Source organism: Pan paniscus, chromosome 13 (assembly GCF_029289425.2).
Source record: "Pan paniscus chromosome 13, NHGRI_mPanPan1-v2.0_pri, whole genome shotgun sequence".
Classification (NCBI taxonomy): Eukaryota; Metazoa; Chordata; class Mammalia; order Primates; family Hominidae; genus Pan; species Pan paniscus.
Window position 1 is genome coordinate 22,385,956 of NC_073262.2, and position 26,130 is coordinate 22,412,085.

Sequence of the window (26,130 nt, forward strand, 5' to 3'; positions counted from 1 at the left end):
GACCCGCCTAGTGCAGCGCCAGCCTGCATCACGCACTCAGCCGGTGGGCTGCCTGTGGCCAGGACATTCCCTTGGCTCTCAGGGCTGTCTCTAAAAAGGGCCCTCGGGTTCTCAGGGTCTCTTGGGTGAGCCTCAGGGCTCCCATTTATCTCCTGTGGCCCTGCGGGGTGGCCGCATGGCCAGAAGGTTGTAGCCGGTCTGCAGGGACAAGAGGCTAAGGTGAAGCCGTCCTGGGGCTGCAGCTGACTGGGAGGGAGCTCAGGCCCATTCCTCCCCAGCCCAAGCACCTCTGGCCTTAAGATGGCAAGATACTGAGTTGAGTCTATTCGCCTGTGGCAGACACAACAGAGGGGCCCAGGAGGGCAGAGCTGGGGTGAGGGGCGAGGAGCCCCTGCTGACCTCACCGTGTCTACTGCCCGATAAGGCCCAGCTGAGCTCTAGCGTAAACTGCTCTTCCCTCTCCCTGCTTCCCTCCAAGCAGCCGTGTCTGGCTGGGAGCTTGGCCTTCAGATGGGGCTGGTAGGAAGGGATTCTCCTCCACTAGGAATGTGAATCTCTCCCTTCTCCCCTTTCTTGAGGCCTGGAGTGGGACAGGAGGAGTGAGGATTTTCCACTGAACCGGACTTGAGCCCGGGCTCTGTCATCTCCCAGCGGTGTCACTTCGAACTGGCTTTGGTGTCACCTCTCAGAACTGGTCTTTTTCATGTGCAAAATGGGGCTGGAGCTTGAGGCCTGCTGCCCTGAAGGATACCTGGCATGCAGCAGACACTTAGTGCATGGTGGTGATTTTGAAGACTGAGCACCTAGTGTGTGTCATGATGAGGATGGAGAGGACAAGAGCCTCGCCCTCAGAGACCCCCTTCTCCACATTGGGCAGTCTGGCTGTCCCCATGATCAGCCACACCAAGGCACTTGTTCTGGGTGGCCGAGCCCATGTATGTCCCTATGAGCCTCCTTAATGTCCCAGAGGAAGCTTCCATGTCCTGATGCCTGTCCATTCTGGGAGCCCCATTTAGGGGATGGGCCTGTGCCTGGTTCCTGGGGCTTGCCAGGCCCCTGGATGGGGGAGTCTGGCCTGGAAGCTCCCTGCACTGGACCAGTCTGGGGTCTCCCACTGGGGCAGTCCTTGGTGGTGTCGTCTCCCCCTTGCATCTCCTCCCGGGGGGAAGGCTGGGTCATGAAGGCTCAGGCTAGCAGGTGAGGACACAGAGTCAAGGCCACACCCTCCCCAGGCCTCAGCCAAATCGTCTGCAGGAGTTTGGGGCCTCCCCTAGGGCCTGTGCACAGAGGCAGTGTGGACTTTGGACTCAACCAGACCCATATTCTCATCTGAGGACAAGCTCTGACAGGTCGGCTGGGGGTCAGCAAACCTGACCTTGGGCACCCTGTGGTTTGGGCCAAAATGGAGCATGAGATATACCTTCCACAGAGGGACGAGCCAAGAATCCTTGCACGTGGGCTTGCTTTAAATGCCATGCGCACATTTTCCTCCTGCCCCCACTGCCATTCTGACCGGGACTTGACCCAGAGGTCCCCGAGGACATGCCACAGGATCGCTCTGACAAGGCCCTCGGGGCAAGGAAGTGCTTACAATTCACAGAGTATTTCCAGCTCTGTGAGATCCTATCCCTGGGATGGGCTTCCAGAACCACTGCTGCTAGAAAAATGTCACTGGGAACGCAGATGCTCGATCTGGGAGGATCGGCTGGGCTGGGCTGGGGGCGGTGGGGGAGGAGGCTGGAGGCCTGGCACAGGGAATGCAAATTGGCATCATGAATTATGCATCAGCCCAAGCTTCTCACACGTTTGGGGCTGAATGAAATCATGTTTGCCTGGGAAAGGGGGAGGGGAAGACAGGACAAAGATGAGCAGGGCCTAGTCCTGGGAAGTGGGAGAGGATGTCTTGCTAGGTTTCAGGAGAGGCCTTAGGAAGGTGCCTGGGCAGGAGGTGGTGGCATCTTTCTGATACCACCTTTTTTGCTGTGTGACCTCAGGCTAGCCTCTCACCCTTTCTGATCAGCCTGTTTCCTTATGGACATAATTTGAATGAAAGCCTCTGCTCTGTCTCACTGTGATTGTGAGGGCCTAATTAATTTTACAGTTGAGAATGATCTACCTGAGGAGAATTGTTATTTTAGGAAACTAATAATAATAATTATTACTACACTTACTATTTACTGAATTCATGCTCTCTGCGTGTGGAGCTAAATGTTTTACAGTTATTTTTCATGAGATCCTCACAACCATCCTTGTACTCACATGCTATTGTTGCTCCCGTTTTACAGATGAGAAGAGTGGTGCTCAGAGAGGTTAAGTCACTGGCCTAAGGTCACACAGCTGGGTAAGGAGCAGAGCCAGCATTGGATGCAGACCTTTTGGCTGCAGGGTGGTTGTGCTGTGGGCCATGGGAAAGGCTGCTCTCCCACCGTGCAGACAGTCTGGCTTCAGAGAAGTAATTTCTCTTTTCCTGAATCTTGAGAATCTGGGGGCTTGGTGGGGGACGTGGTAAGGCTAATGTGGTTGTGGTTGTTCTGGATTGGTCCCCAGAATGACTGACAAGATGCTAGCTCTAGAAAAACGACTCAGTTAGGACTCATGAAATGTGTGATGATTTCACCTGAAAAGTAAAATAAGAGCCAGCCTTTATTAAGCAACTACTGTGTTCTGGGCCTGTCCCAGGTACTCCGTGTGAACAAATAGACCAACACACCATGGAGGGTAGTTATTGTCACACACGTCTTACAGGTGCAAAAATCATTTCTTTGTACTTTACTCATTGCATTAGACCAACGTCGTGTAGTCACACTTGTGTGAGGAACAACTCTAACTATGCTGTTACTTCAAGTCAAGGACCTGGGAGTAATAAATTAAAATGGTGAGGCTTCTCAGATTGCAACTGGGAGAAACATTTGGATTCTGTAATGAAAATAGTGATGATCAACTCAGAGAAAAATGCTGGAGGATTTTTAGTGATTTTCTGTATTTATAGGAAAACATATCATGTTTAAGTGTTTCTGTTTTTTTTCAAAATATTCCTGTGATCTGAGTGGTCACTTATCCACTGCCCCCAAACCGTATATCCCCAAAGTGTTTCATCTATGCAACCACCCATCCACCAATCTACCCATCTATCCACCCATCCATCTATACACCAATCCACCCATTCGTCTACCCACCCATCCACTCACTTATATACTTACCAATTCATTCATCCATCTCCACCCATCTATCCATTCATTCGTTCCTTTATCTACCCATCTTCCCACCCACCCATACAACCACCACTCATACATACCCCAATTCATTTATTCATATCTAACTATCCATCCATCCATCCACCTATCCATCCATCTACCTATCCATCCATCCATCCATCCATCCATCCATCCATCCATCCATCCATCCATCCACCTATCCATCCATCTACCTATCCATCCATCCATCCATCCATCCATCTACCTATCCATCCATCTACCTATCCATCCATCCACCCATCCATCCATCCATCCATCCATCCATCCATCCATCCATCTATCTATCTATCCATCCACCTATCCATTTATCCATCCATCCATCCATCCATCCATCCATCCATCCCCTTTTCAATAATTGAGTGCCCACTCTTTGCCAGGCACAGCTCTAGGCAAACAAAACAGACACAACTTCTTTCATTTCTCCAGTTTGCACTCTAGTGGGGGAGACAAGCCATAAAGGAAATAAAATAAGTAAATGGCATATCAGATGGTGGTAAGTGCTATGGAGAAAGATAAGGTGAGGAAAGGGGATCAGGAGTGGCAGGGGTGGGGCTACAATATTCCTTGCAAATTAATTCGATTTGCTCATTGGACATTAAAATGCCCTCATTCTAAGAAATCTTTTAAATTGGACCAGTTTGTTGTGGGTGGAGTTTATGCCTGTGAATTCTCCACAGAGACATGATGGGGTCTTGCTTTGCTCATGCCTGGATTCCTGGTCCCGAGCACAGTGCCTGGCCCAAGCAGCTGCTCAGTAAAGATGTGTTGAATGAACGATGGACACATTATTAATCTAGTAGTGAAACAAGTGTGCCATGTTTGTGGTGCTTCTGTCTCTCCCATGAATCTTCTGAAAACACTACATCCCTCCCTTCTAGAATCTGCCCTTCTTGTGCTCCGAAGACCTGCCTGATCCTCCTCGCCTGCCCAGGCCAGCCTGCTCTCCATACCTCTCTGATCTTGGCCTCAGATGCTGGAGTCATCTGGTCTCGGCAAGACTGTCGGTGGATTGGGCTTTGTCTACCCCACTCCATCTCTAGCCTGTGTGCTGCAAGAACATATCTGACCCTGGGCATGTGGTTGGTGGAAGGTAGGGGAGGGTGGAGTGCAGGGGTGCTGCTAGTTGTCAAGCACACAACTACTGGTTAAAGCAGGCCCTAGGCTAGGAGGTCTAGGAAGGAGCAGCAAGAGGTCCAGGAGCAGAGCACTTTAGCATTTATCCCCCGATGGGGAGCCAGGCATTCTGGTTAATAGAGGTTTTTACTCATTTTCTCCCTCCTTCCCTTTGTCCTTCCTTTCACAAATTAGTTTACTAGTCTACTAAGCATCTTCTACTCTTCTGGCACTACCGTAGGCCATGGAGACTCTGATGAGAGATGCATGTAGTAGCAAGACGGCTCCCTCCCCAAACCAGCTGGGGACAGGAAGGACCAGAAGGCGAAAGTCAGGGACAGCTTCCTAGAAGAGGGGACATCTGAACACACCTTGAAGGATAATGAGGAGGAAGGAGGCAGATGGAGAAGGCAGAGAAGGGTGTTTCTGGAGCAGGACCAGCCTGGGCAGAGAGCACTGGGCAAGTTCCCAGAGCACCCTTTGGCTAGGAGGCAGGGATGGGACTGGAGAGCCAGCTGCCAGCCCTCTATGGCACACACAGGCTCACCTCCAGGACAATGCAGGGGGATCTTCTTGTCACTCTTCACTCAATTGCTTCTAGCTAGTTTTGGATTTCTAAAAGTTCAGTTTTTCTAAGTTCATTTATCATTAGCATTTTATCCATCTGTCCATTCATCCAACTGACCATCCATCCATCCATTCATCTATTCATCCAAACATCTGTCCATCCATCTGTGATGCATGCCCAATCCACCTTCCCAAGTGTCTGCACTAACTTAGGACATCGAGGTACACTGGAGTTACAACCAGAGAGTGCTTCAAGTCCTGACCTGGGTGCCCAGCGGGGCTGGACTTCAGACATGGTGCACTTGAAAGGCAGAACCTTTGTGTCCTTGGAAGTGACTGCCCTGCCTTGCCTTGGGTAATTGAGGTGGGGTGGGGATGGGGTGGGTGCAGGGCTCAGCCACCCGCACTGGGCCCTCCGTGCTTGAGAACTCTCAGGCCTCGCTGCCTGCCCACCATATCTCACTGTTTGATGTTCCTAGTTATCTCTTCTCGTGGGAGCGCCTCTCCCACTTTGCCAGCTTCTACTCCCTCTGCCTGGCCCCCCACAGCTGCCTCCTGCCCTCCCACTGCCTGACAGCCACTGCCAAGGTCGCTGATGACCTCCTAATTGCCAGATCTGACAGGCACTTGGGGGCTTTTATCGCGGCTGCCCTCTCTGTGGCATCTGACGGGCTGACCTGCCTGCCCGGCTCCTCGGCTGGCCTGACTCCTGGCATCTGCTGCTCCCTGAGGTGCTGTGCTCCAGAGCCCTTGGCCTCTGCAGGCCTCCTCCTCCACCCCTGTGGGGTTCTCAGGGCTAGGGCTTGCCTCTACTGGCTGCTCTCCTGGGGCTGCACTGTTCCCAAGCTCATCTCCTCCTCTGAAAGTGCTAGGACAGAGCCTGTGCTCCTTAGCCCCTCACCCCTCCCTGGCCTCTGGCCCCTGGCCCCCGGCCCCGTCTCCTGACATACTGCAGCTGGCCAGCATGCTAAACTTCCTACGAATCAGAACCTTGGCTAGCCCACCCCATGAGATGGGTCTCACTAGTTCCATTTTACATATGAGAACCTGAGGTTCCTCAATTAAAAGACTTGCCCAAAGCCACTGGGAAAGAGAATGGTCAAGTGGACGTGCTTAGGCCTGGGGACTTCCCAGCCTGCACACCTGTCCATTTCCCAAGACTGCCTCCCTCAGGGAGAAAGGGCAGGGTATCCCCATTTACATACAAAAAAAAAAAAGATGTAAAGCTCTGTTGCTCAGATCTCCGGTCTATCATTAGGATTTTATATCTCCATTCACAGTGGAGAAGACAGAGGCTCAGCCTGTCAAATGACTTGCCCAAGGTGACATGATGGGATTCAGAGTGGAAAGAGTCTGGACTCTTCCCAGGGGCTTGACTGGGAATCTGAGCTCTGCCACTTACCAGCTGCGCAGCCTCGGGCAAGTTATTTACCCTCTCTGTGCCTCAATTTTCTTCACGAGTATAAAGCTAATTATTAACCTCAAATAGAGATCATGTCTGTATGTCCTCATAGATCACTGTGGGGTCAGCATCCATGCTAGGATTCCACTCCTCCCTTCATCCTGAAGGACTTAGGCTTGTTAAAGTTTCGTGATCCTCCTCATGCCACTCCCTTTACCTGGAATGGTCTTCCTTGCTTATCCTTCTGGCAAATTCACGCCCATCTCATAAAACTCTGCCTAAACGTCTCTTTCTCCAGGCAGAGAATCTCTCCTTCTGTTGTAGCCTCTATGTGGCCACTTTGAGGGAGTGACTTCTGTGTGAGACACAAGAACCCTACTCTGGCAGGCTTATGCCCTGGTGCTCTGGGTTCCACAGAACTGCAGGTCAGGAGCACAGAGGGGTCTGGGGGTGACTTGGTGCACGTTGCCTACAGTCCTCCACTCTGCCTGTGGGCTGCAGCCCCTCTGGGTAGAGTGAGATCCTGCAGCAGCTCTAGGTTCATGTCTCTGCAGGACAGCAGCCAGGAGAGGAGGCAGCAAGTCGCTTCTGATTCTGGAAGAGAGAGGGACAATGGGGCAGAGGCCCCCCGGAACCGCTGGTCCAGTGTTGTTGGCCCCATTGATCGCCAGCAAGGAGTGGGGTGGGCCATTAATGGGTCATCAGCCAGGCCCCCCTTGGAGCTGGCGTGGGGCCAGCTTGCAAGGGGAAGGGACACAGGGGTAGCTTGTGGGGTGGTGGAATGTGGGCACAACATCAGGGCCTTGGTTGGAGGGGAGGATGAGACAGTTACGCCTGGAGACAAGCGAGGCATGGCTGCAGGGTCTGTTATTACAGTACTTTCTACTTTTTCATAGGCTTGTCTTCCTCCCCTGATAGACTGCCTCTTAGAACACAAGTCCCCCCCTGGGATGGTGGCCAAGGCGGGGTCTTTTCCTTTCGGTACCCCCTGCCGTCTGCACAGGTGCTGTTCGTGTTGTAGGCACCACTTACACACTGGGTACCCATTTAATAAGTGCTTGTGCAATAGATCACAATGCTTTCCCAGCACATGGCTGTCAGCCATTCATTCATTCACTGGTTTACTCATTCGTGCATTCATTCACTCATTTATTCCTGCATTCATTTTTAGTTGGGAGCCTGTTCTTCAGATGAAATAATTTGAAATAATGAGGCAAGCATGAGGAACATGCTGGAGAGGAGAAGCTTGACTCAAGGAGGGGTGGAGGTTCTGAAGCCCCAGCTTGGCAGGACCTTCCATCTCTGGGCACCCCTGGGACTCTGACACAGACTATTCATTCCACATGGGTAGGGCTCGTGCCCTAGAATTCTTGGCCTTTGCTGGCTCAGAGCTCTTTTGCCTGACATCAGGTAAGAGCTTGGCCCCAGGGGCCTCATGAGACATGAGACATTGACATGAGACATGAGACATGAGACATTGACATGAGACATTGACATGAGACATGAGACATTGACATGAGACATTGACATGAGACATGAGACATTGACATGAGACATGAGACATTGACATGAGACATGAGACATCAGACATGAGACATGAGACATTGACATGAGACATGAGACATTGACATGAGACATGAGACATGAGACATTGACATGAGACATGAGACATTGACATGAGACATGAGACATGAGACATTGGGACATGGCCGAGGAAGGGGGCTCCGATGGTTGCCTGGTCCATACCCAATTGCATGAGCAATGGTGCAAACTTCACTTTTCCCTGGGCTGGGGGAAGAACACCCCCCACAGAGCGGCCACCTGCTTGCCCAGGGCTCTGATGCCCGATGCTCACCCTGAGGCTGAGTGCCCAGCCCACTCTGTCCCCTCTCCCCTGGCCCAGCGCCTTTTCTGAGGTGTCACGGCTCAGTGGAGGCCAGGGAAAATCGCTCTCGGGCGGGAAGCTGTAATGGGGCCTGTATGTCTGGGCCAGACCAGAGCGGCCTTGTCTGCAATTTATGTTTTATCACCTCCTTCTGACATCAACCTTTCCTGACATTTATTGTTCTCTTTGGGGCCTCAGAGAGCCCATCTGGAGTCAGTGAGGCTTGTGAGAGGGATGGCGGGGGGTGGGGGGGTGCCGCTAAGCCTGGCCCAGTTCTAGGGTGCAAGCGGTGAAGAGGAGCTGCCCTGAGGTGCGGCAGCAGCACCAGGGGGTGGCCGCAGGTGCTGTCCAGATAGACAAGGTGGGCTGTGCTTGGGACTGGGGCTCCCACCCAGGGTTCTCCACTGGTGGAAGCGGAGGACGTGGTGGGGAGATGCACTATGTAGGGGTGCCCTCCTGCAGGAGGGGTGAGAGGAGGACAGGTCCTGGATCTGCAGGCTCTATTGATGGGACAGAGACTGATAATTCTCTCTTGCCCTTAGGGTACATGGATGTTTATTTTCGTTAATGAATGTACAGATACATTTAGTACATATTTGCACACACTTCTGTATATTTAATATAATTTCACAAGTGAAATGATTGAAAAAGAGTGCTTCCCTGCTTTCTAGATAGATGTTACTCAGTCCTTTAGTTAAAATGCCAAGAAGAGGGAGTGAGTCACCTTCAACTCCTTTTGGGACATCTCCCCCTCTTTTCCCTCTGCCTCTCTTCCCTGTGGCAGACTCTGCTGTTTTCATACCCAATATTCATTCTCCACATCTTCATTTCTAAGAAAACTGATTTTATTCCATATGGCAAAGTTCTCAATTTGAGGACTCCCTTGATAGCTAGTGTCAACCAAGGAGACAGAAGTTTTTGGGTGAAGCTGATTCAGCTGGAAGGTATGCCCATTAGTGGCCACTGCCTCTCCTCCCCACCCAACTGTTTCTGCTTTCTGCCTGGAATGAGGACTTGATGGCTGGAGTGTCAACAGCAATTTTGCAACACAAGGCAACCTTAAGGGGTAGAAGCAGCATTGAGGTGGCAGAACAGAAAGACAGAAAAAGTCAGAATCTGAACACTTTGAAGAGCTGCCATGCTAATTCTGGACAGCCACTTCAGACAGTTGAGGGATAGATAGATAAATCCCTAGCTTGTTTAAGTCACTTACGTATGTTTACTATTTGTGGTAGAGTGATTAAAAATGGTTGTAATCACCTCCTCCTTCCTATACCCACATCCTTTGCAATGTGACTTTGCAGCTTCCCCATCAGAGGTGGGGATGATTTCCTCACCCTTTTTATCTGTTTTGCAGAGGTGACTGGAGCAATTCTGAGCCTAGGTCTCAATAAGTCTTGCACTCTTCTGCTCGATTTCTTGGAACCCTGCACGGCAGGCCTGTTGGAGGATCACAGATACACGGCTCAGTCCCCACCACTGCGCTAGCAACCCACCAGCCAACCCCCAGATATGTGAGAGATGCCATCTTAGACCAGCCAGCCCCCAGCCCCCAGCTGATCCTTCACTGATACAGATGCAGGAGCTAGCCCAGCCAAGATGAGCCCCCAGCCTGCCAAGACCAGTAGAACCTCCCATTGAGCCTAACCTTAATGACTGACCTGCATAATCGTGAGCTAGAAATGTGGTTGTTGTTTTAATCCTCTAAGTTTTGGTCTGGGTTGTTATGCATCATTAACTAAATGATGTACTTTTATATCCACCATACTTCACCATCACAGATACGGTGAGATATTCAAAAGGCAGCCACATTTGACCCCTTACTCTCGCCACAAGATCTCCAGGATACATCTTCCCTTCAGCTCGACGTCTTTCCTTCTTTCCCTCCTTTCTCCCTCCTTCTTTTCCATTTTTTATTCATAGGAGCCCAGAATCTTAGTGCTGGGATGGGCCTTCTTACTTAGTTTGGTTTTCTCAGTTTACCTGTGAGCAGGAAAGTCACTTGCGCAAATGGTCACACCCCTTCATGTGTCTTGTACACCTAGGGCCCTACTGCAGGGCCAGACACGTTGGGTAACTGTTGGAAACAGGTCTTGTTGCCCAAGAACCTGGCATCTGAAAGCTGGAAGGGACATCATCCAGGCAAACAAAATCAAAGACCCACGGGAATTGACAGTAAAAGTAATGAGTGGGCCAGGCACAGTGGCTCATGCCTGTAATCCCAGCACCTTGGGAGGGTGAGACGGGCGGACCACTTGAGGTCAGGAGTTAGAGACCAGCCTGGCCAACATGGTGAAACCCTGTCTCTACTAAAAATACAAAAATTAGCCAGGCGTGGTGGCGAGCACCTGTAATCCCAGCTACTTGGGAGGCTGAGGCCGGAGAATTGCTTGAACCTGGGAGGCGGAGGTGGCAGTGAGCCGAGATGGTGCCACTGCACTCCAGCCTGGGTGACAGAGCATACTCCAACTCAAAAAAAAAAGTGCAGAAGCCAGGTGTGGGTGAAAGGGAGGGGTGGGGACTGTGGTGAGCAATACAGGCCTTTCCAGACCAAATTAATGTCTTGTAGGATTGTTGGAGCTTCAACAATCTCCTGGTTTTTAAATGTAGGCGACTCATTTGATTTTTGAAATATCATTAGTGAGACAGAGCTGTATTGGCCAAGAAAATCCCCCAAAACACACCTGAGGGTCAAATTCAGCCTTCGGGCCCTCAGTGTGTGACCTCTAATCTAGTGTAAACCTCTCTCCAATTCAAGCCTCTCAGCCTCAGCTTCTCGATGGCTCTGGCTGCTGGCATCAGCCCTCCCCAGAGAACAGGACCTCAGCTGAAAGGACAGCAGTCCCTCTAGGGGTCCACCCGTGAGCACTTCTCCGGGACCTGCTTTGGTTAGAAAATACTTTCTGAAGAGGTGCCCCTAGCGGTCTGTGCCTCCATGCCCTCTTACTGCTCCCTTCTTGGGGTATACCTGGTATCCAGCGAGTGCCCGTACACAACCCCGCAATTTCAACCTTGAGCAACGAATGTTGTGGAGCCAGGTAGACCCAAGCTCAAGTTCCAGCTCTGTGTCGACTTGGAGATGCTGCCTGACTGTCTCTGAAAGGAATGGGATGAAATGCTTTCAGGGTGATGAGCTGATGTAGGCAACGTGCCTGGCACTGGCCTGGCTTGAGGCGGGGGCCCTGGAGAGTGTGCTGAGCTGGTGGAAGCCGTGTGGGGAGGCCAGGGAGTAGGGTGTGCGGCACGTGTCCAGCATCGAGCTCTGTCCACAGGCCTGTTCCACAGTCCTGCACCGGAGCGCTCCCCCGCCCCTACCCACCGGATCCCTCAGCTGCAGACCTTTCCTTCTTCGTGGAGTTAACCTTGACACACGCACATGCGCATATGGGTGCCCACACTCATACGTGTGCCTGTGTGTCTGCACACACACCTCTGGTGACAGCACGTCTCTGGCCACCTCTAGGTTTTACTGCTTCAAACAGCTGCAAGATGCTCCAGTTGAACTGCAAAGTCTAGAGGCTTCCTCAGGCCTCCCCCACACCCTCAGTTGCACTTTGAAGCTCCTCTCCCTTTCACTTCCTGGGATTCTGCCCTGGTCTCATGGGGTTCCTTGTTTTGACCCAGGCTCCAAGTTCTGAAGGGCCTGGTCGCTGGATTCTCCTCTTAGCCTGAAGGGGTAAGAAGTGAAAAAGACCCAGGACCCTAGGTTTTCCTTGGTAGCTCTGCCACTTCCTATTTGAACAGCTCCCTCCGCCTTCCTCACCTCTAACCAAGAGCATGGTGGCCTCTGCGTTAATACCTACCTTGTGGGGTTGTTGGAGAGAGGCAATGAGAGGGTGTACAGGTCACTCAGCACAGCCACCGATCCCCACCCCCCCACACACCATCGGCCTCCTGCTGGGGTTCCCTCCCCTCCTGGAGTTCCCTCCCCTCCTGGATCTCAGCCAGGTCTTGGGAAGGCCGGGCAGGCAGACAGGCAGGGGTGGGGGAGGTTCCTGAGGGGTAAGCAGCTCCTGGGAGCCCTTCAAATCATTCCCAGAGGCAGCTGCCTGTGCAGAAGGCTGGGGCTGACGCTGCGCCAAAAGTGGAGGGCTCTGCGGGCTCCGGAGCCTCTTGCCGGGAAGCTGCTCCCCAGGCACCCACCCACGTGCACACGGCCCTCAGGAGCCCTGGCCGAGGGCGGGCTGGGTGTGCACATGCGTGTGTGTGTGTGTCCAAGAGTGTGCACGGAAACGCTAAGTGACTTGTACAAGCTCATCCTGCAGGTGGGCCTCCATGCTACCCTCCAACCCGACTCCAGGACTCTCATTGGAGGAAGGGCAGTCCCATCCTTTCCTGGGTTCCACTGTAGCATTCCCTGGGGAGCTCCGCCCACCACTGGCACGCCGGGGACAACAACAGGGGCTGGCCATAGCCAGGCTAGGGACCATCCTAGTATCATCTACTTCTGCCTCTTTCCTGAGGACAGTGGTGGGTCAGGGGATGATGTTGGGGGCTCGGGACGGCGGGCAGGAGTTCTTAGCACTGCTCTCAGCTTTGACACTGGCCTTGTGATGACTTCAGTCTCAGATTCCCCAACTGTCAAGTGGGGACGACAATCCAAAGCTGTTGTGAGGACCCCATGGGTCCTGCACAAGAAATTACCCAGCAAAGGCTGCCCCTTGGGATATGAAGATGGAAGAAGCTCCTGTCCTCCCACCCCTGTCTTGGCAGGGCCAGGGGAGAGCTGAGCCCGAGGAGGGACTGAGCCCAAGGAAGGACTTCCTCTCCTGGCCCTGAGGGTGGTTGGACCCACAGCTGCAGATGAAGTTCTTGGCCACGCAGAAAATTGGGGCTGACCCCCACCCGTGCAGGCCCCAGGTTGGAAGCGGGCCACATACATGGGAACTGTCCACTGAAGTATAGGTGACCTCAGAGGAGGACCAAGGTGATCCGGCTGGGGCAAGGACAGCATCTGTAGCCCGCGTGTCCACAGGGAGCATCTGAGTCCCGGAGAAGTGTGGTGGTTTCTGGGCCGGGAAAGTAGGGCTAGGGTGGAGAGTGTGGGTGTGGGGGAGGAGGATGCCGTAAACCCTGCCCTGGGGGTCTCACTCACAGGCACAGAGCTGGACAGCATTTTCACTAACATAATCTTTCTACTTACCTGGAAGAATCTGAGGAAGGTTATCTGAGCCTAGTCTCACCAGATGCCACGCAATTCAGTATGGCCTTGCTGAGGGTTCTCTCCATGGCTCCCAGCCTGTGAGGGACACACAATATTTACTAACTCACTGGTGGCTGAGTCATCATCCACTCGTTCATTTATTCCACAAAGGCGGCTCTGATCACACCCGAGGCAAGTGGCCGGCACTCCCTGGAGCTCCAGGCATCTTGTCTCTCGCATGCACCAGGCTCTCTGCAGCAGATGCTCTTGGGTGTTCCTGTGGGCAGGGCACACCCTGTCCTCCACACAGCCCAGCTCCCAGCTCGGTGCCTGACCTAGGCCAGCCCTTGGTGAAGAGCAGGGAAACGGACGGCAGACATGGGGGCAGGCATGGGGCGCAGAGGGGACCCCACCTGCCTCCCACAAGCTGCCCGTAGCTGGAGGGCTGTTCATAAATAATTCGAGCTCAGGTGTGAGGGGTGTATCGCTTCCCTCATCCCAGTGGGGCTGCAACACACAAGGGTGAAACTGACTTCAGCGACAGGAGCCCGGGGTGGGGGAGGGCCGGATGTCCTGAGTCCTGGGGTCACAGATGTCTCGGATGGTGGGATATTCTCAGAGCCCTCAAGCCACGTGGAAAACACATCCTGAGCCTTTCCAGCAGGAAGAGCAGGTGAAGAAGGTTGGAGAACCTAGATGCCAGATTAAGGCTTGGCTCTGTTCTCTGCTGGCAACTGGCAAGCCGTTTAATGTCTCTAGCCTCAGTTTCCCATTTGTAAAATGGGAACCATGGCAGTGCCTACCCCTCAGGTTGCTGTGAAGACTAAACGAGATGATATAGGTAAAGGGGACGGAACAGGGCCTGGTGTATAGTAGATAAGTATTTGTTATTTTTAGCATTTATTTCTTCATTCTTTCCTTCCCACAAGTGTTTGTCAAGCACAAACTATGTGCTAGGCCCTGGGGATGTAGCTGAAAGTAAGGTTCCCAGTGCCTTGGAGCTTATTGGTTCCAGCCCAAGATACCTACTGCAGCAGCTGCTCTGTGGGTGACGTGAGTTCCAAGGCATGAGCCTGATTTTTAAATTGCAAAGTAATAATGATGATACCAAATCTGGGGCCAGGATGGGAAGCAGGTATCCTTCTCCCCGAAGGCCTCCCGGCAGCTGGCTGAGAGACACATTCTATGTGGGAGGCAGGAGGCAGGAGCCCCAAGTGTTGGAGCCGTGGGTCCCCTGAATGCAGAGTGAGTTACTATGGTCAGGAATGGGGTGGGTGCTCGCTGGCAGGGCTGTTTTTGTCGTGAGCACAGAGACGCAGCCATTTGCCCGGAGTAACTATGCACGCTGGACTGGGGCTGCAGCAGTCACGCCTACCCAACCCCTGCTCCCCTGCTTGCCCTCGGTGGGGTGGTGTCCCTGTTTCCCTTTCCCTGCACGGCTTCCATCCCCTCCTCCAGCATGCAGGTGCTCCTTGAAGGCACGTCTGTGGCCTTCTTGACCTTCAGCCCCGTAGCCAGCCATCCCAGCCCTCAGATCAGACTGGTCCAGCCCGTTTATTCCCGGGGCCCTCTGGACGCTGCCTTCCCCACTTGGCCATGTCAGGGTTATCTCCAACTGAGCACCACCTACCCTCACCCCACCCCCAGCCTAGCTGGCAGGTGGCCCCGAGGCAAGCCCAGGAGGATGCCTGCTCATCTGGGTGCAACACCATCCAAGCCTCCCCTGCGACTTGAAATCCCCCTCCCCATCAGCAAGGGTGCAATGCTGGGGCACTCAGAGACGTGAACCCCTTGACAGGACCCTGCCCGGCCTTAGGAAGCTTGGGGGCCCCCGGATGATGATAAACTGGATGCTAAGAAGCCAGGTGGTCTGGGCAGGGCTGGACTCTCTGTGACCTGGGAGGCCAGGACATCCAGGGCCCTGGCAGAGTCGTCCACCAGGTGTCCATCCTCATGGGCCCCACTGTGGGGGCAGTGGAGCCACCCAGCATGGAGTGTGTGCTGTCCACTGCTATGGGTCAACAGGCGCAGGAATGAAGCCCCGGGAGGTGCTGTTTGTCCTGGTGTTTGTAGAAAGCAAACAATGGGATGCCTTTGTGAGTGCTCACACCGCACTGGGTGCCCGGGAGCGTTTGGCTTTCATGCCTGGCTTTCATGTCCCCACTGAGCAGGCTTCTACCACTGCACCCTCAGGTGAGATCACATCTCCCCAGTCCTCGCCACCGCCACACCCTGGTTCAGAGGTCCCTCGGGGCACCCGGAAGCTGGGCCTTCGTCCCAGCCTGGGCTGGGGCTGACTCTCAGAGCTGCGGGTCCTCACGTGGAAGATGGACATGAGACTCATGTTCTGACCGAAAGAGTTGCTGTCAGGGTCCGAGGAACTTGCGGGAGGTGACTGTATCAATATAACCACACTGTCACAGTGGCTCATTTTTGTCATGATGATTAAGAATGCTGTTGCTCTGATTTGGTAGTTAAGTGTCACTCCAAGGTTCTCGAAAAGACAGTAAAAACAAGCCAGTCAGAGTGACATTCCTTCATTCACTCAAAAATATTGGTTGACTACCTACAATGTGTCAGGCACTGTTCTGGGCCCTGTGGACCAGACACTCAAGGCTAGGGACGAAGCCTCCTTTACCAGGCCTGCCACGTGGTCAGACAGCAGTGTCCAGAGATAGGCGGTAGGTGTGTGGGGCACTGTTTGGAGACTGACTGTCCCAGAAGAAACCAGGACAGCCAGAGGACAGAGGTCCTGGCACGTCCAGTGGAGGGGAGGAGGTGTCATCCCGTGGTCGACCTGGAGACCGCAGTTCAGGGAGGGGGACCGGTCCATGAGGTCAGCAGTGGCAGGGCTACCACCTGTGCCTCTCGCCTTCACACTCACCATGCCCACTGCCTCTCGGGTAGGCAAAGGCGTGTGTAGATGGAGGCACAGCTGGCCCTCCCAGGTCCAGCGGGAGAGCAGGGAGAGGGAGAGGATGAAAAAGCAAGTCACATGGATTTGCTAGTTCCGACCCTCCAAGTCGTCACTGGCCATCTGCTGGCATGGTGTCCACTCCTGTGCGGGGAGAGACTCCACAGGTCCCAGATGGAGCTGCTTTTCTTCCCTTGCAAATGGATTTCCCTTTCTGTCTTCCTAAATACGAATATAGCACATTCATTTCCAGATCCTTTATTCATTCATCATATTTTGTCGAACAAGGCAGAGTGCTAGGCACTGGGATCAGCAGGGAACAAAGTAGATCAAACCCCTGCCCTCCAGGGATTCACATTTTGGCGTGTGGGTGGCGGGGGTTTAGGAGGGGTGAAACTCGGAGAAATCTGTGTACATGTCAGGTGGGGCCAAGGGCTAGGGAGGAGAAAGCGAGTGCCAGGTCCCTGAGCTGCTCAGCAGGGAAGCTCCCAGCCTTTCTGGCTTCCTCTATTGGCCTCAGAATACCCAGCTCCCGCTAATTCTGCCCAGGCTGTGAGTCCTCATCCCTGGTTGCCCTGCTGCCTGGGTTTGTCCCTAGTCCTTTCCTACCTGGCCTGGTGCATCCCCCTCCATCCAGCCTCCTGAGACACCTGTGCCCCTGCCTCTCTGCACGTGAATCCCCCTTTAGGCAGCTGCTGCTCCCCTAGTGGTCCGACTCCAGCTCGTTGGGCCCTGGAAGCTCTTCTCAGCCAGGCCTCGACTTCCTTCCTGGCCTCACCCCTGCTCGGCACTGATCCCCCAGTTCCAGTCCCACTCAACCTTTTCCAACATGCAAAGTGCCCATGTACCCTTGTGCCATTTTGTACACAATTCTCTCCACGTGATTGTCTTTTCCCCACTACCTCCTTCGGGGATTGACTTAGCTTCTCTGAGTCTCAGTTTCCTCATCTGTAAAACAGGATTAACAAAAGGCTGTTGTGCAGATTAAACAAGGTGCTATATGGAGAACACGTGCCTAGCTATGAACCTGAAGCTTATGGCAGGGGCTTCATAAATGTTGGTGTCCAAACTTCTCTTCCCTGTGAGTGATGGGGAGCCACGGTGGGCTGAAGAGGGAGTGCTTGATTGGAACTGTGCGGGGTGGGGGTTCTTCAGGGCAGAGGGGCTGTCGATGGGCAGAGCTGCTCAAAGGGCGAGCTGATGGTTCTGGGAGGCAGTGAGCAGAGTCTGAGGCAAGGTGGTTACAGCAGGAGGGAGGCACAAGCCGCAGGCCTGATGATCCTGCCTGGGAGGGGAGGCTGAGGGAGGGAGAGATGGGCAGTGCCACCGAGTTGTCCATTTGGGGCATTGAGGTGGGACTGGGGAGGAGGGAGGCTGGTGGCAGGTCTGGAAAGAAGCAGGAAGGTTTGGGAGGAGCAGGGGAGGGGACCATCCCAGTGGAGGATCTGGCAGGCAGCAGGGAATGTGGGTCAGGACCCAGGACAGAGGCCAAGGCTTTCAGAGAGAAGAAGTAGCCTGCCCAAGGTTCCAGGCCATGGCTGGGCAAAGTGCCTCTGGACTGGGAACTGACCCATCAGACCAGGCTGTGTCCAGAAATGGTAGAAACCTCCCATCTTTGCTGTTCTAGGGTGTGGATGGGTGGCCAGATTTGGGCAGAGCACAGGGTACCAGGGCTAGAGGCGTTCACCCCATGGGACCAAGCACTGACCTGGCAAAGCCAAAGCACCAGGCCTGGATGGGTTCTGGGGCCACAAGCTTGGCCAATGTGTAAACTCATGGTCACCATGATAACACAGGTGTCCAGTATGTGGGACACTCCAGAGAGCAGGAAGGTCAGGGAGGGCCTCTTGAAGGTGACCCCTGAGACAAATCTTGCCACCTGTGCTATTTTCTGAAACTTTCTATACCATTATTAATGTAGTATTTTTCTTTAATTCACTTAAAAAAGGCCCTCTTGCATTTATTGTACAGGAAACCATACGACTACCATCAACAGAAAAGCACATCATCTGCCCTGTGTAGAAGGCAATACACACGAGAAAGGCTAGCCAGCTCCCTCCTGACGCTGCTGCCTGCAGGACAGCTCTGAGGCCTGCCCTCTGGGAGTAAGTGAGATTAATGAGTGCTAGAAAGATGTTAGAGCTTGCTAGCATCAAAATCCTTGATATAATTAGCAGCTGTTGAAAAGGAACTTATTGAAAAGGGAATAACTTTCTTCCGGTGGAGTTCATGTTATTTAACTGGGGTACCAGCCTCACACAGAGGGCAAAATCGTCTTACAGGGTGAGTTGAAATTTGCCAGCCTTGCATGAGTGTGCATGTGAATGAGTGTGTGTGCGTGTGTGCTGGTGTGTATTGGTGTGTGTGTGTGTTGATGAGCGTGTGAGGGTGGGAGTGGAGGGCTCCAGGGAAGGTGTCTGTGGCAGAGTTGAGAAATTGCTTGGGTGCATGGAGGTGACGTTGCTCCTTCCAGTGAGGCTGCAGTAACAGGTGCCAGGGGATCATGGCCGGGATGAGACGGGGTGCAGACCTAAGGCCCTGAAACCGACTGTCCCAGGAAACCTTGCTCTGCTGGAAACCTGGGAGACCTGGGCCTCATCAGCTGATGGACTGACTCAAGGTGGCCTCAGGCTGGTGGATCAGTGGGTTTGGGGGAGCGGGAGCCCCTCCCCCAACTGACTCCAGTGTGTGTTGTTCCCTTCCCTGTGTCTAAGTGTTCAGATTGTTCAGCTCCCACATATAAGTGAGAACATGCGGTGCTTGGTTTTCTGTTCCTGTGTAAGTTTGCTGAGGATAATGGCTTCCAGCTCCATCCATGTCCTTGCAAAGAACATGATCTTGTTCCTTTTTATGGCTGCATAATATTCCATGGTGTATATGTACCATATTTTCTTTATCCAGTCTATCATTGATGGGCATTTGGGTTGATTTCATGTCTTTGCTATTGTAAATAGTGCTGCAATGAACAAACACATACATACACACACACATACATGTATTTTTTAATAGAATGATTTATAATCCTTTGGGTATATACCCATTAATGGGATTGCAGGGTCAAATGGTATTTCTAGTTCTAGGTCTTTGAGGAATCACCACACTGTCTTCCACAGTGGTTAAACTAACTTACATTCCCACCAACAGTGTAAAAGAGGTCCTATTTCTCCACACCCTGCTTTCACTCTCCTGCCTCTAGAGGCCTCCCCCAGGGTCCCTGAGCTCAACCCATGCCCCTTCTCAGGAGAAGTGCCAGGCTTGGGGAGGCATTTCCCTCAACTGTGTCCGATGACTGCCCCCTGCCCTGCCCCGGGAGTTCTGTGACTGCGTGCACAAGCATGTGTGGGCATTTATTTGGGCCCCTACAATTATGGCATGTGTTTGTGTGTGCATCCGAGTGCATCTGTGGGTGCATGTGTGCAGTGCATGTGTACCCCTATGTGTACACACACGCACACATGCACTTGGACACACAGGGCCATCTTGCATCAGCCTAGGCAGCTGAGTCCCTGAGTGGAGGGACCTCTACTGCTCAGGAAGCTTCCTGACCACACCTGCTTCTCTCTGTCCATATTCACAGAGGCTGCACAACCTGCCCAGGTCCCTTGGTGCACACCTTATGTCTTTTTGCGGAAGTTTATTTGAAAAATTCTGGAATTTCAGGAATTTGTGGGGTTATTTAAGGCTTCCAGGCAGAAAGAGTAAATAAGAAAATGAGCTTGGGACAGGGCTTCCACCTGAGTCACAACTTCTCAGGGAGCAGGGTTGTGGGGGCTGGGAGATGATGGGGGAGGCAAGGAAATTCCAGGCACTGACTCCTCCCTATGCCAGGCCCCGGGGAAAGTGCACAGCATGGAGTCAGGGTTATTAGACAGAGCCATGGAGACAGAATTCAGCCAGCGATGCAGACGGATTCAAAAAGTCCAGCCTTCTAAGGGATGAGTACTTGGTCCTCTTGGAATTTTAGTTTCCTCATCTATAAAATGGGGCCAGGTGACAGAGCCTGCCCCTGGAGCTTGTGGGGATTGGATGAAATAGGCATGAGATGACTTGGCACAGTGCCTGGCACACAGCAAACTGTAGATAAAGAAACAGAGTCCCAGAGAGGTTAAAAAACCTGTCTAGGGTCACGCTGCCCTGAGAAAGAGCTGGACTTCAAGGTCAGTTTATCTCAACTCCCAGGCCCCCAGCCACCTACATTATTAGGTTGTTACGGGCCAAGATTGGTTCGCCAAAGCCCCTGGCAGGGTGTGTTCTGGACTTCCTGTGAGCCCCCTGGCTGCTCCTATGTCTTCAGCTGCCATAACAGAAAGCCCAAGGCTCCAAAGGGGAACATGTAGACCCCCAGGACTCTGAGGGAGGCCAGGCATCCCTCTGTGTCTTAGGAGAGACTGAGCCTGTGTGGTCAGCACACAGAGGCCTTCTGTGGGAAGCCTTCAGGTCAGCTGGGCCTTCTCTGATATCAGTCAGGGTCCACCTTTGGACTCAGAGAAAGTAGCTCTTGAATACCTGGACAGTGGAGGTGGTTGCTAAGCACACCTAGACCATTGAAAGGGAAAGTGTCCCCAAGGACCAGAGAACCGGGCACCCATTCATCACCCAGTCTTGCTGATTCTCTTTCCAGGAGACCTCCCCATCACCTGGCCCATAGCTTCCGGCCTGCATTTCTGGGCTGGGCCCTCCTGTCCAGTGTCCACATGGCCTTTGTAAGGCTGGAAGCCATGGGGGTCCCCATTGCCCACAGAATGAAGTTGAAGCTTCACAGGATCCTTCAAGTCCTTCCAGTCTCTCTGCGCCCATTGCCTTGAGCTTTATGCTCCCATCCAAGGGACCTAATTGGCATTTGCTCATGTTCTAGGATGCTCGTACCTCCGTGCCTCTGCCAGCTGGTCCCACTCCCTGGAGCGCCCTTCTCCCTAGCATTCTGGCATCTGCATGAGCAAATACTGTCACTGCTCAAGACACGGCTTGCCAACAGTCCCTGCTCTGAAATTCTTTTCTGAAACCCCTCTTCCAGCGCTGAGGCCCCCTACACACCCAAACACTTTAGGGCAGATGTTCCTTGGTGTGTCTACCGCTCCCATCCCCTGGCGGTTGTTTCTTTAGTGACTGGGACAGCCCCTCACACCCAGTAGGTGCCTGGTGAATGCATGTTGGCTGAATGAGCAGCTTACATATCAGCATGGGGCGTGGCATGCCTGGCTTGGTAGGGCCCCACTGGTACAGCCCTACCCACTTGGTAGGGCTCAGATCTGGTGCAGGGGGGCCCAGGTTATACCTGTTCTCACATCAGCAGAACCGAGCTCGGTCAACCTGAGTGCCTCTCTTCTGTCCGCTTGTGCTTGTGCCTTCTAATAATTTCCTATCCTGCCTCTCCTGAAAAGCGGAGAGCTCCATTGAACACAAAAGACAAAACAGCCGAGCCAGGCACACACCCCCGCTGGGGCTGGCCAGCCAGGGAGTATACTTCGGAGATCACTTCCCTCTTTGAGTCTCTGATCCACCTGTCTCTTGGGCTGTCCCGGTCGAGCAGGGCTGCACTCCACAACCTCCTCCCCGGATGCTCATGGAAGGAGGAGGCTGCCCTCCAGTAGGGATGTGCTTGGTCTGTGAAGGGGGTGCCCTCATCCTTTGCCATCTCCAAAGCCACCTCCGTCTCCACCCAGTGGACCTCACACTGGTCCTGGCCTCGGGTACTTGAATGTGGCTTCCCCTGGAATCAGCCCAGGCCTGGCAAAGGGGACTGTGACTCTTCCTCCCCTTGGTCAGTTTGGGACTCCTCCTGTGGAGAGTTGCCAGCCAAGGGGTCAGGGTGGGCTGTCCTCTGTGTAGCCTGCAGTGGAAAAGCAGGCTCCTGGGGAGGTGGGGCAAGGCCTTCCCTGCCCCTGCGTGGATGGGGTGGAGCACTCATCGTAACAACCAGGGCCATCATTTGGCCTCTTGTTCCTCTTCCTGGAACATTCTTCCCAGCTCTTTCTGCAGGTTCCTCACGCTCATGGCTCAGCACTCTGCCCAAGTGGCTTCTCCCCTGGAGCCAGCCCTGTGGCTGAGTTAGATGCTCTCTTGATGTGCCTCCAGACCAGAGGCCGAAGCCTGGGCAGCCACTGGTTACACCTGGCCCCTGGCTGGCAGGCTTGCTCTGCTTGTCCAGCACTGTGTTTCAAAAACGTTTGAATTAGTTACCAATGTGTTAAAATGTATACCTTCTCTTGAAAACTCAGGCAAGTGGGTAAGCAGGGCCTACGTTTCCAAACACTACCAATGGAGGGGCTGAGCCACAACTGTGGCCTTCAGATGGGGCAGAGTCTCACAGTCCCTGGGCAGCTGCTAACGTGTTCCTAGGACCTTCCTGAACCCTGTGAACATTTGAGTTTGCCACTCAGGCTCCAGAATGTAACTCTCGGGGAGAGCTGAGGTTGACCCCACGTGCAGCACAGGCACAGCACACAGGCAGCACCCAGTGTTTGCAGGATTATTGGAAGGAGGCATCCCAAACAGACCAAAGTGGAGAGATATTTTTAGGGGAAGGGGATTGAGCTGAGTCCTGGAGTGGCAGAGACGAGGGCCATCCAAGAAGTGCCTCTGGGTGGAGGGAACAGCTTGGGCAAAGGCTCAGAGGCGGGAGAGAGTGTGGCACAGCAGGGGTGCTGGAGATGGCACGGCCTGGCAGGAGTCCAGGTGTCTGTGGGGTCACGGCGACGGATGAGGTTGGAAAAACCTGAGCTGAATCTTGAAGGGCAAGTGGGCACTTACGAGAAGCTAGGTTAGTTTCAGGAGAAAATTCCAGAAGCAGGAGTCACGGTGCCTAAACACAGAGAGTGAGAGGGAGCGTGGTACTCCAGTTCATGCACGGCAAGGAATTCACTGTGACCATGGGGTGTGGGTCAGGGAGGCGGCGCTGGTGGAGGACAGATGACCTGATGGAGGACTCACGTCAGGCGTGGGCAAAGAGGGCCTTACTGCAGTCTGAGCTGCACATGTTTTTTATTTCTAATTTTTTTTTTCTTGAAAGCAACGGGAATGATGTGGTTGAATTTTTGTGTTAGAAAGATTGCTTTGGTAAACAATTGTAGTAGTCAGTTTTAACATATACTTCACTGAACAGGTCAAGCAGACCAAGAAAGATATGATAGACACAATTAATAAACTTCAATTTACATAGGCATATAAAATGTTGCACAAGCAGAGAATGCAAATTTTTTCTAAGCACGCGTGATGCACTCAACAAAAATTGACTTCATCCTGGGCCTCAAAGGATGTCTTGATGCATTTGAAAGAACCATCATCACATAATTTATGTTTTCTGATTACCACATAATAAAATCATAAATCAGCGGCAAAAGGATAACTGCAAATATTCTGTATGTCTGGAAATTATGTAACATACTAGTAATTACACCTGGATTAAAGAGGAAATCACCAGGGACAATTATAAAATACGTAGACCTGAACGACCATAAAAATGCCATACGCCCAAATTTTGAGACACAGCTAAAGTAAGTACTCACGGGAAAATATATAGCTTTAGGTACCTTTATCAAGAAGCAAGATATAATGAAACAAATGAGCTAAGGTTGGAAAATAGCAATAAAGCAAAACAAAGGAAAGAAGGAAAGAAATAATAAAATAAGGATAGAGAGTAAAAAAGATAAACTGCTGTAAACCAAAAGCTGTTTCACTAAATAAATATGTGGATCAAAGAAAAAAGAATAAATATACAAACATAATGTGTTATCAAAAATAAAAATAACTATAAAGAAATGATATTCTAAGAATATAATAGTATAAATAATCACATGGTAATAAATTGATAAACCTAAGCAAAATGAATAAAGTCCTGGAAAACACAAAATGGAGAAAAAAGCCAAGAGGGAAAAGAAAACTTGAATAGATCAATAGTTATTATTTAAAAAATTGAAAGGCTTATCACAGGTCTTCCTTCAAAAAATTATAGGCCCAGACAGTCTGTTTTTTTTTTTTTTTTTTTTTTTGAGATGGAGTCTTGCTCTGTCGCCCCGGCTGGAGTGCAGTGGCACAATCTCGGCTCACTGCAACCTCCACCTCCTGGGTTCATGCCATTCTCCTCTCTCAGCCTCCCGAGTAGCTGGGACTACAGGTGCCCGCCATCATGCCTGGCTAATGTTTTGTATTTTTAGTAGAGACGGGGTTTCACCATGTTAGCCAGGATGGCCAGACAGTCTTATAGATGAATTTTATCAGGCTTTCAAAGAATAAATTATTAGTCTCTTAGAAAATTTATACCAGAATTTGATAAAGGAGGAAAGGTGCCCATTCACTTAATGAATCTAGTTAGTATAATCTAGATTCTGAAACCTGATAAAGATAGTACAGGAAATTATAGACATTTCACTTACAGCATAGTGAACATGGGGTTTGTCCTAGGAATGCAAGGATAGCTTAACATCAGAAAATCTGTCCTTGTACTTCTTCCCTTTAATGAATGAAATGACAAAATTATGATTATTTCAGTAGCACTTGAGAAATTTCAATACATATTTCTGATGAAAAATCTCTTAGAAGACCAAGAATAGAAGGCAATTTCTTTAATTTGATAAAGGCTATATACCCAAAACCTACAGCAAAGTAATAATTAATAGAGAAACTTTAGGCTCATTTCCATTTAGATTTAGAACAAGGCAGCTGTACTTACATTATCATTACTATTTTTTTAAAGCATAGTATTTTAGGGCCTGTCCAAAGATTTAAAACAAGGAAAAGGTTCAAGAGGGATTAAAAGGAAGATAAATGACTGTCATTTGTGGGAGATATCATCAACTGCATAGAAAGCCTAAGGAAGTCAACAGAAAAATTATTAGAAAACTGATTGGAGGTGGTGGCTCACGCCTTGGGAGCCACCCCAAGTGGCTCAGCACTTTGGGAGGCTGAGGCAGGCAGATCACTTGAGGTCAAGAATCACAAGAGGCCAGCCTGGCCAACATGGTAAAACCCCATATCTAGTAGAAATACAAAAATTAGCTGGGTGTGGTAGTGCACACCTGTAATCCCAGCTACTTAGGAGGCTGAGGCAGGAGAATTGCTTGAACCTGGGAGGCGGAGGTTGCAGTGAGCCAAGATCGCATCACTGCATGCCCAACCTGGGTGACAGAGCAAGACTCTGTCTCAAAGAAAAAAAAATTATTAGAAAACTCATCAAGGTTACAAGATAAAAGATCAACTTAAAACATTAATAGCATTCCTTTATACCAGGGTTGTCAAAGTGTATCTATAAGTGGGCAGATAGTTAACAATTTTAGGTTTTGTAGGCCATATATGGTTTCTATAACACATACTTTTTCTTTTTTGTTCCTGTTTTTATTTTTTTAAACAAAAAACCCTCTAAAAGTATAAAAACAATTTTTAGCTTATGGTTCATAGAGTAACAGGGCATGGCTGAATTTCACCTGTGGGACATAGTTGCCACTCTCTGTTCTATAACTGCAACACTATGCACTGTATCATATGAACTATAAACTATCTAGGAATTAACTTTACAAAAAATCAACAAAACCTTTGAGAAAACATTCTCTACTAAAGAAAACGTAAAAAGATTTGAAAAAACAAACAGATATTCTATATGTATACATGGGATGAGTTAACCTAATAAAGATGTTAACAACTTCCAAAGTAATCTATACATTAAAATCAATCCTAATAAGAAATTTAGTTGGATTTCTCAAAGATACCAACAAAGTCATTCTAAAGTTTATGTGGAAGAATAAAGATCCACGAATAGTAAGTCAATTTTAGACTTTTTCTTCTACTGTAGAACCTTTCAGTCTTACCTAAGCACACAGTTGCCTAGCCTGCTGCCATATTTCCCAGCATCTCTTGCAG

At 51.4% G+C, this 26,130-nt stretch overlaps 1 long non-coding RNA gene across 1 annotated transcript in view; it reads left to right on the forward strand.

Annotated features, from left to right (window-relative positions):
* Positions 1 to 26,130, forward strand: part of LOC103786186 (uncharacterized) — a 45,246-nt gene that overhangs the window by 12,021 nt on the left and 7,095 nt on the right. The window contains exon 3 of the long non-coding RNA XR_004670093.3: positions 18,250 to 18,383. This is a non-coding gene — a long non-coding RNA (uncharacterized LOC103786186). The remainder of the gene's footprint in view (positions 1 to 18,249; positions 18,384 to 26,130) is intronic.